This window comes from Haliotis rufescens, unplaced genomic scaffold (genome assembly GCF_023055435.1).
Source record: "Haliotis rufescens isolate VD_foot unplaced genomic scaffold, xgHalRufe1.0.p SCAF_2, whole genome shotgun sequence".
NCBI classification, from domain to species: Eukaryota; Metazoa; Mollusca; class Gastropoda; order Lepetellida; family Haliotidae; genus Haliotis; species Haliotis rufescens.
This window is the reverse complement of record NW_025963890.1, coordinates 17,709,310-17,720,135: the sequence shown is the minus strand read 5'-3', so window position 1 is coordinate 17,720,135 and position 10,826 is coordinate 17,709,310. Positions and strand designations below refer to the sequence as shown.

The following is a 10,826-nucleotide window of genomic DNA, read 5'->3' as shown; positions in this document are numbered from 1 at the left end:
CATTGCAACACATGTGAGTGTGTTTGTTGTTAACGCTACACTCAGCAATATCCCAGCTATATGACAGCAGTCTGTAAATAATAGTCTGGACCAGACAATCCAGTGATTGACATTATGAGCATCAATCTACGTAATTGGGATACAATGAGATGCATAAGCCAAGTCAGCGAGCTTGACCACCTGATCCCATTAGCCAAGTCAAGAACCTGACAAACAAATATTCAAGTTGTTTTAGGTTTACCAATTAAAGTAATAAAATTAATAGACTGACTAAAGGGTTATTGTTTGTAATTATTTGATCAGTAATAAGCATCAATTCAACCCTTAGACCTTAGATTTCATTCCCATCCTGCATCACATCATTTTATTGACCACAAGTACCTATGCCGATAAGAAAATCATTGATTATTTTGCCTTTTTCTTAACATTATAAAGTACACCCAATACTGGTACAAAAATACCCCCTTCCCAATTTTGAAAGATATGGATGAAAGTCTAATAATTAATGAATTGTGGCCTTCAAAAGTGAAATCAGAAAAAAAAATCAAAATAGTGGATGGATTACTTCTGAAAACATTTCTAATAAATAAAAAATAGATATGACCTAAGCAGCATTAAAAATGGCACTAGTCCTGTCACCCTTGCCAAACTGGCCAAAAGTTAAGGTATCATAAGGACTAGAGGAAATTTGCCATTTTCAATGGTTTTGCTATATCATTTGTCATCATCATAAGGACTAGTGGACTAAAAGTGTTAGTTTCTACTGCTGCCTAAGACTCCCAGTCCCAGGATGTTCCCAGTTTATCAAAGTTTCAGTGAACATAACTATAATGAGCTAGTGATCTTAGTAACTGATCCTATTATATAGATCTAAGCACCAGGGTTTATTGGCAAAGACACTGTCTTTCCTGATGTGTCTGACCTTGGCTGATGGTGCTGTGTTCATCACCCAGACATACAAAGTAGATGGAATTGGTCTGGTGTTCTCCCAACATTCTCGCCTGCTGTCCAGAACATTGTCGTTCCTGAATATGCATGAGAGTTTTACGTGTGCAATTTTCTCCACTGAAGTACAATTTGAGTGGATATTTGGCAAATGTGACACTTCACCTGATACAGGAAGAGTTATTGAAAATGCAAATATAATGTAGAATATAAGCTTGAGTGTGTCAGGAAAAGAATATGGCTGATGTGTAAACTGATTGTGAAATTATGTTCTCGCGTGTTGGGCATAAAAACTGCATACATCACTGCCTAGCAGCCCCTGTCTTTAAAAGATACTGTTCAACCATTGCCTTGTTTGGCCCAGGACCTTTCCACAATGGGATCCTTGTGCTCAGGCAGTCGTAACTCACACACTTCAACATAGACAGTCGTATAAGATTCCTTTGTGGAAGGGTGCAAAACTTATTTACAGATGGCAATATGGACCTGGGCTCTGTTTTATAAAGCAATCTTAGAGCCATGATTGTCTTAAGTTTGTGTTTATGTATAGGAGGTACTATCAACTTAGCGCTAAGATGTCACCTCCAAGCTTTAGGTGGAAGCACGAGGTAGCTCCTGAACAGTTGGTACAAAAAGTGTGTGCATCTATAGTGCAGGGACCAGTCCCACAAAGCCATCTTAGTACTAAGACAGTCGTAAGACCACTTCTTTAACACTACAATGGTCATAGCTCTGTGATCCCTTTGTGGAACTTACCGAGGCCTCGGAGGGTCACCATGTTTCAGAACATTAAAACATATTAAAGAAACATACGTGAAATATCAAGAATATTTAAGACAGTAGTCAAACACATTCTTTAACACTACGATGGTCACAGCTCTGACGGTCATACGTGAAATATCCAGAATGTTAACTGTTATGTTTTTTACTACGATATTCACGGAGACAAATGATAAGGACTTTTCATGATTTTGTCAGCTTTTGATGGTACATTCTTCTGTATCATTGGGAAATTTGAAATACAACTAGGGACAGTCTGGATGTCCTAGAATATGAACCAATCTGAACCTTTGATTTTCATATTTTGTATTCATGATTATAATGTGAACTCGGTAGACAATGAAAGAACTGCATGAACAGTAGGCCACAATCATGTGGTCTTTATGAAATAAGGATGTCACCTGGCATGCAATGTTGGATTGAAAATGTCAGAGGCAAAGCGTTGTTGTGTGGCTAGAGTATGTTGGCCTCATACCTACAACATCTGGACCTGTTGTATTCTCTGCATCCAGGCCTCAATGAACATAGCTGGGAATGGGGGAGGGGAACAGGTGGTTGGGAACTAGCACAACTCTTATCAACATTCATGCCCCCCTGCTGTGCTTGATGTTGCTGGATCTGCCTTGAAAGTCTGTTGCTTTTTTGATACAGCTATTGATTGTTTCCTTTGTGTGTTGACAGTGTTCGTTCGTTCGTTCATTTCGTTCGTTCGTTCGTTCGTTCGTTCGGTCGGTCGGTCGGTCGGTCGGTCGGTCAGTCGTTTTGAGATAGACGTTTTGAATGGTTTGTTATTTTATGTTTGATAAGCACTGTAGTTGCTTGGAGTATGGTTTGAGGAAGGAGTTATCAGTCTGTGATCTCTGACTGATGTATATGTGACAAGATATTTGGGTTACGTGTTGAACACTAGTGAAGCCAGACAAGACAATCATTCACATTATCTTCAACACAGGCACGTGAAAAACATATTTTGGCCTATAAAACTAAAACATATTTTATCCCAAGAGTCCCAGCAAGTTGTGAAAGCAATATTTTTACCCTCTGTGAGAAATAAAGTATTCGAAAATTTGGTGCCTTGACAGTATGAAAAGGGAGATGGAAACAGATTAGATAGAGGATAATTTATGAATTGGTTCATCTTGACAAATGACATGTTAATGTTCAGGCAGGAGTGGAAATGTCACCATAACCATTTCTCACCAGATGAGTAACATGACAAGAAATAGTGTCTCTCTAAGGCCACATTGGTAGCAGGAAAAAGGGGAGACAATTCAGTCAGATACAGCATGATAGGGTCATCGAGGCCACATTATTAGCAGAAAACAAGCCGAATAACCGTCAGATACAGCGTAATAGGGTCATCGAGGCCACAATGGCAGCAAAAAACAAGGGAAGACAACTCTGTCAGATACAGAGTAATAGGGTCATCAAGGCCACATTGGCATCAGAAAACAAAGGGAGATAACTCTGTCAGATACAGCATACTAAGTATGAAAATGATGACGTGTTGTATTTCACTCAAGTGAATAATGGAATATATTCTTTCATATAAACATATCAAGTTTCATCACAACATTTGTAATAGTTCAGATTATACTTGAACACATGTTAATAAGATCAATAAACAAAGAGAAACAAGTTGGGTCAAATTTGTCAGTAGTTGTCAAATTATCCTTGCTTTACCTTGTTCTGTGACTGTTATATGTATAATATATTTGCATTTGTTTGAAGGACAGTAAGTAAGAGACGTTAATCAGGGTGCCTTGCATTTACAACATATGTAAAGAGTTTTCTGGTGTGAAATCTGTTATGACATTTGTGTTTCTTAGTGGAGAGATTTCACCCTCTGACCTACCTCTGCTCCACTGAGCATGAGAATACTAAACATTTCCTCCAACAAACTGACTGATTGAATTCTGCTTGTTACATACTCCATTCCCACCCTGTCCACACCTCACGTCAATAGCTATCTCTCTTGTCTGATTGTAGCCCCCTCCTTATCCTCTACATCTCAACACCTGATCAAACTCCTATCTTATTTCTCCCTCTCCTCCACACTCTTCCCAGACGTCTTAACCTGCCTGTCATCCTGTCCTCGCCCCCCAGCACCCTGAAACATTTACCCCACCCTGCTGCTCGACCTGCCATTTTCTGATATCCCTGATCATCTTCCAAACACTCCACTCCACTTCATACACCCCTGATCCCTCCATATATCCCCACCTCCATGCAGCTGTGCATCTCTACCTTCATACATTCATCCCCAACCATGCATCCCCTGCATCTCTACACAGGATATATCCCCGCCCTTCCATACAGGAGATCTAGTCAGCAGTGTCTGATAGATCCAGCCAATTATGATCTCCCTCCCTCCACCATGAAGACATGCTTGTCTGTGTTAAGTACCACAACAAGAGGCCCCACTAGATGAACCCAGCAGGAGATCTGGTCAGCAGTGTCTGATAGATCCAGCCAATTATGATCTCCCTCCCTCCACCATGAAGACATGCTTGTCTGTGGTGTACCACAACAAGAGGCCCCACTAGATGAACCCAGCAGGAGATCTAGTCAGCAGTGTCTGATAGATCCAGCCAATTATGATCTCCCTCACTCCACCTAGAAGACCTGCTTGTCTGTGTTAAGTACCACAACAAGGGGCCTCACTAGATGAACCCAGCAGGAGATCTAGTCAGCAGTGTCTGATAGATCCAGCCAATTATGATCTCCCTCCCTCCACCATGAAGACATGCTTGTCTGTGGTGTACCACAACAAGAGGCCCCACAAGATGAACCCAGCAGGAGATCTAGTCAGCAGTGTCTGATAGATCCAGCCAATTATGATCTCCCTCCCTCCACCATGAAGACATGCTTGTCTGTGGTGTACCACAACAAGGGGCCTCACTAGATGAACCCAGCAGGAGATCTGGTCAGCAATGTCTGATAGATCCAGCCAATTATGATCTCCCTCCCTCCACCATGAAGACATGCTTGTCTGTGGTGTACCACAACAAGAGGCCCCACAAGATGAACCCAGCAGGAGATCTAGTCAGCAGTGTCTGATAGATCCAGCCAATTATGATCTCCCTCCCTCCACCATGAAGACATGCTTGTCTGTGGTGTACCACAACAAGGGGCCTCACTAGATGAACCCAGCAGGAGATCTGGTCAGCAGTGTCTGATAGATCCAGCCAATTATGATCTCCCTCCCTCCACCATGAAGACATGCTTGTCTGTGGTGTACCACAACAAGGGGCCTCACTAGATGAACCCAGCAGGAGATCTGGTCAGCAGTGTGTTCCAGCGTCATGCTTCATTACCTGCATCTCACCGATCTAAGTGCTTCAACTTGAGCGTGCTGTAATGTGGTAATAACAGTCAGATCAAGTGTGGCAGATCATTTTGATGTTTGATCCCATTCTTTCTCTCTGCTAATTCAATTCAGGTTTATCTTGCTCCTTTGTAATTACCATGGCATGTGCTCCCCTTGCTGTGCAACATTTACACTGAAGTCTGGCAGTTCACTCCTACTGTGAACACTGTGGAAGGCGTCATGTCTACTCAATTAATATGAATTAGTGATCTTTGTTAAAGTCATCACAACAGATGGATCCAATTTCATTGCTCCATGACAACTATATTTTCTTTTGTTTCTCTGACATTTGGAAGTTGTGTTTGACAAATGTTACAGAAATACCATGACCTTTTTCTATTGGGACAAGCTGGATTATTGTCACTGTTTTAGATTCTTTGTGCAAAACAAGGGCATTTTTTCTAAATATTCTATTTATTTTAATTTGTTCACCTTGAGCTGATTCAGGAAATTTCTGGAGCAGTAAGGATATATATGATGTGAGAATTTCATTGTTTTAATGCAATTGTTTTACGATTTTCAAACATAGTGTCTTTGTTGATTAGCTGTAAGCACTGTTGCCTGGCCAAATGGTTCATGTTTTGGCCCAAAATACTTTGTGTTTAGATAGGTGACGATAGATAGGACTTTTTTTGATTGCTTTTTATTATATTTTACCTTTGGAAAATGGTAATTTTCAGAATGTCAGTAAAAGTCTACTTTCAAATGACAATTAAATGTTGCTATATTCAAGATTTATTTATAGAGAAGTGCCACAAATTTATGCTTGTGGAATATACAGAAAAGCTATAGTGCAACTCAAAAACAAGAAAAAAATGTTAGGATCAGTTATAACTTAGGGTCGGTCAAGAAACCAGAAACACTCATTTTCTTTATGGCCTAACAGTGATAACACTTGGGTTAAACCTGATTATTGAATTGCCTATTTAGCGGTTGGTGTTCTCACAATAAACTATTGATTTAAGCCTACTAAAGATCAATCCCAGAGGCTACTAAAGGTTCGACTTTAACATGACCTCTTCTCCACCTGGTTGCTGACTTGTTCCTGTTTGTTGATACTACTTGCCTCACACATCTCACTACTTCAAAGACATTCCTCTAGTTGTCAGGTGAATACCATGTTCATGTCATTGCGGTAAAAGCCAAACCATTTCAAACAGCAGTGTTGGAAACTTAGCTTGTCAGAAATAGCGGCCTTCCCTGCATTGAACGGATCAAGAGCTGAAAAGGTTAATTTCTAGAAAACATCCTTCCCTGTCGAGATGTTACACGTCTTGGACCCATATGGAGGCTCTGTTTCAATGATGGCAAATAAAAAATTGATAAAAGGAAAGTATTAAATACTATAAGTTTTTTTCAGTTTGATGAAATCTTTATATATAGAATAATGATTTTTAATTTTTGTCCCAATTCATAGATTTTTGCTCTCTCTGATATTTTTCTCTCAGCTGCAATGATGTTATGGTGCTGTAAGGATATGTAGTCCTTAACCTTGGTTACAATAATTACCTGTGGAATTACTTCAATAAAGAGGGTTTACAGGGTATTATATACCATGATGGTATTCACATTTCACAAGTTGACTTTATTAATGCAGCTAGGATTTGACAGGTGATAAATATTACAAATTCTAAATTTCTTTCTGAAGATTGCCAGCCACAGAACATTCACCCAGAATATTTACTGTGGAAATAACATTTAGAAGTTCCCTTAAAATGTACCTTATAAACTTCCACAGATGAAAAGAATCCAAAACATGTAAAATATTCTTCTCACATTTTTCTACCATAATTTATTGGTGTTTGGAATGACAAGAATGTCCTCAGCCTGCTTGGAGCTCATCAGTGTATGATGTAAGGAGTTGTAGGTTTGATATACACTGACACAAAACCAAGCACCTGCTGAAACAGGATCATGAACACAGTTTCTTGTTTCACAGGAGGTCGGCAATATATGCTACCTGTGTACCGTTCTTTGAGAGGTACTTAGTGAGGATCCATGTTAAAATTGGTCTTCAGCAAGCCATGCATGTTGTAAGAGGCGACTGACAGGGTCAGGTGCTCAGACTCGCTGACTAGGTTGATGCACGTCATGGTATCGCAATTGTGTAGATCGATGCTCTTGATGATAATCAGCAGATTGTCTGGTCCAGATTTGATTATTTACAGACCGCGGCCATATAACAGGGGTACAAAGGTATGCAGTCAAGCAAGTCGACAAGCCTGAGCACAGCAATCTGTGACATTAGCTACTAGTCCCAAGCCCAAGTCTAGTAAAATTCTGTCCATATAGTAACTCTAAATTGTACTGAAACTGATACCAGGGGCCATGTTCGGGGATCTCATAGGATCTACAGGGCAAGCATAGGATACATGGAAGAATAACTGCCCTGGAACCACCACTGTGTATTGTATTATGGTAAATCATCTGTTATGATACGTTGGTTTGCAAGGGCTTTATCAAACCATACTGGTACTTAGGATTGTCCTTTAGGGGGGCATGGGTGGTCCACATACTTAAGGTGCTACAATTCACCATGCAGAGTTGTGCCCCTTGGATGTGCCAGATCTTGTGATCATTGGTTTGAATCCCAGGTTTGCCCTTATAATGTTTCTAAGTTTGTCAGCGTTATGCACATGGTCATGGGTTCTCTCAAAGACCTTCGTCACTTTGGACTTACCTCCCACATTAAACTGACATGTCGTGATACACTGAAATACTGCCCATAGTAATGTTAAGCGCACTCATTAATGGTCTGCAACTGTCTTGTGGAGGGGGAGGTGGGAGGCAGGAAGTGTGGTTGAAACTAATCAATGTGGCATGTTAACTTTGATGAAAAATAGGTCAGTTAAAGTGTCTGGTTGATGGCTATAATTAACGGCTCTAAACACATGGATCCACACTGTCAGCAGACATGACCTTTCAGACTGATGATCCATATGATAACAGTGTTTGTGGTGAAACTCAGAGGCTGTTTGGTGCTGTTCCTGTCCAGACGTCCAGTTGGTACAATTCCTGTCCTGACGCCTGGATAGTACAGTTCCCACTGAATTCATCAGGATGAACAAATCCTTGTAATACCCTTTGTACGTGTGTAAACATTCCTAACAGAATCTTCCACAAACCAGGGTTTCCTGCCCAACAAGGTTTCACTGTGCTGTGGTTCAAGGCTTTTGTTCTCTGACCATGTCGCTTCCTCATCCCTCATGCTGAACCCACACCACAATCATGTAATAATAAATCTTGAAAAAACTAATCCAGTGTGACAATTTAAACACCATGAACACAATTTATTATTTAGACCATGTACATGACAGAACTTAATGATCCTGACAGAAGAGTATCAACACCCAACAGTCTTACATTTCCACTCCACTTGTCATAAAAAAACCCAGATTATGTTATTTATTTCCGATGTATTTCAGATATATTTCCACTGCTCCCCATGACCGTGAGTTAACTGCGACTGTCACTTTGCCAGCTATTACATGTTGTCTTAGCCTGAGATCATTAAATCTAATTCTGATTGGCCGAATGGATGCGTGTTTATTGCCACTGAAGCAAGTTGTGAATGGGTACTACCTGACATGTTCATTATCTGTGAATGTCGCCCAGTGTGTGTTGAGAAGTGATTTATGATCTGTGCAAGACAGCTTACTGTGAGATAATTATTGCAATCATTACCACATTTTCATAAATCAGGGCACTGCTGGTCACTTGTTCAATGGCTTCCTGGTTTGGAGGAAGCACATTAGGGTTGTGCTGGAACAGACTGACCTATATCTTCTTCTATAATCAGGGGCTTGGAAGTAACAGACCCTGTTGAATCATTTACCTGGGCCACAATGTGGGCAGTTTACTCCATACTTGAACACTGCCACATGGGATTCCATGTTAGAATACGGAATGGGTTACCAGCAACCTATGCTGGCCATAAGAGGCAACTAAATGGATTGGTGGATGATTGAGTGTTATCATACCATGATGGCGTGGATCATTGCTCATAATATCAGTCATTGGATTTTCTTGTCCAGACTTAGTTACAATCATATTGCTGCAATATTGCTGAGAGGGGCATTTAACCCTCCAAAATGTAACCAGAAATGGGCTTAATTCACACATTGTACCTATTTTGGGAATAAAACCCGGGCCTTTGGCGTGATAAGCTGACGCTGAACCACTAGGCTACCCCACCGCCTCTGCTGGAAAGTGACAAATGCAGGATTAGTAACCCATGCACCCCTTTTACAAAAGATTAATTTTGTTTCAAGTCAGTCAAATCACATCTGTGTCCATTTGTAGGCATAAGTGACTCCACTTAGTATCCAGTGACCAGGGGATATACATCAGTTAGTCATGATGTTGTGTTTGATATTTTGTGAATGTTGCATGGTTACTGGAACTACTAGGTCTGACTTGCCACCACTAGTGTTCGTGCATGAAAGGATATCCATGGAGGTTTCCTCCTAATGCCGATTTGTCTGCATGCAACTTTGGTCTTATGTTCTTCCAACATCCAACCAGGCACAGGCTTAACAGCTTCCCAGCAACCTTCTGGGATGATAGAATGCTAAACTAAGGCAATTTAAGTTGTAAAGTTGCTGTGAGCGTGATTTAAGTAGAAGCACAGTCTCATGAGATTCCAGGTCCAAATCTTGCCCTCTCCAACTTAGTCATGTTCGATTATGCATGGTCTGAGCAATTTGAACAAATATTTTAAAGATTTTTCAACCAAAAAGAAATTCATTAAAAAATCCCACATGTTGTAGCTCATTCAAAAGACCATAAAACATGTCACCTGTTACATCCCTGTGCAGATATCGATTTGGAAACTTTCAGAATATATTTTGACTTGAAATGCCATTTTGGATTCTCAAGGGTTAAATTTGGCTGGCATTTGTAGTAGTTAATATCCTCTCTGAGGTGTTTATACTGTTACAAGGCAGACAATGCCACAATTGGTGAAATCAATCGTGTCTTGATGATGACAACATGCTGGTGCTAATTCTTGACGACTTAGGAAGGGTCTGTGAAAGGTGTTGGGCTGTTGCTGCGTAGTCCACTGATCAAATTATTGCTCTAGATGGTTTGTCCATTGATTTGAGCCTCAGTCTTTTAGGGTCAGACAGAATTTACAGTGACAAGATCAATACTAGCCACCTAATGGTGGTAGTTCTCAAATGATAAATACCTCTCCGTAAATGTCACTAAAGCGATCACTTTGTGAGATTCACAGATACGTTTTTGAAAATGTCCATGGAGATCTTGTATGTTGTATGAGTAAGCAAAGTTCAGGAATTTCAGAAATGAATCAAAGTGTTCACATTTTCCTTGCCTTCAAAAGGCATTGCCATCTCAGCATTCATCTGCCTTGGAGCTATCTCCTTTTCCATATTGATTTGTAGAAAGTGAAATTTTGTCACAGACAGAATCATAATTTGACTTGCAAGTCTTCCACAATCATATTGCTTAGGCCCAGCAGTACTTACGACTATCAGATCAAACCAACCAATGAAATGACACAGATCAGTGTTGGCAGAATAACAAGGGAGTTAAGATTTTCACAAAACCAAATCAATACAATGTCCCCGATGACATTTAAATGTCGGAGCTGTATCCTCAGCATTCTATTTTCTCCATTGTATGCAGTTTTGAAATCCCATTTGTAGTACTGTCTGTCATAGCAGAACAGAAACATGGCTGTCAATTATGTTTTGAAAATTTGGTTTGT

General features: G+C 40.3%; 2 protein-coding genes across 3 annotated transcripts in view; one reads left to right on the top strand and one right to left on the bottom strand.

Moving 5' to 3' along the window:
• LOC124138770 (trafficking protein particle complex subunit 13-like) overlaps positions 1–10,826 on the top strand; it is a 190,914-nt gene that overhangs the window by 31,245 nt on the left and 148,843 nt on the right. The window lies entirely within an intron of this gene.
• Positions 1–10,826, bottom strand: part of LOC124138769 (sodium/bile acid cotransporter 5-like) — a 64,341-nt gene that overhangs the window by 3,814 nt on the left and 49,701 nt on the right. The gene's annotated exons all lie outside the window — the stretch shown is intronic.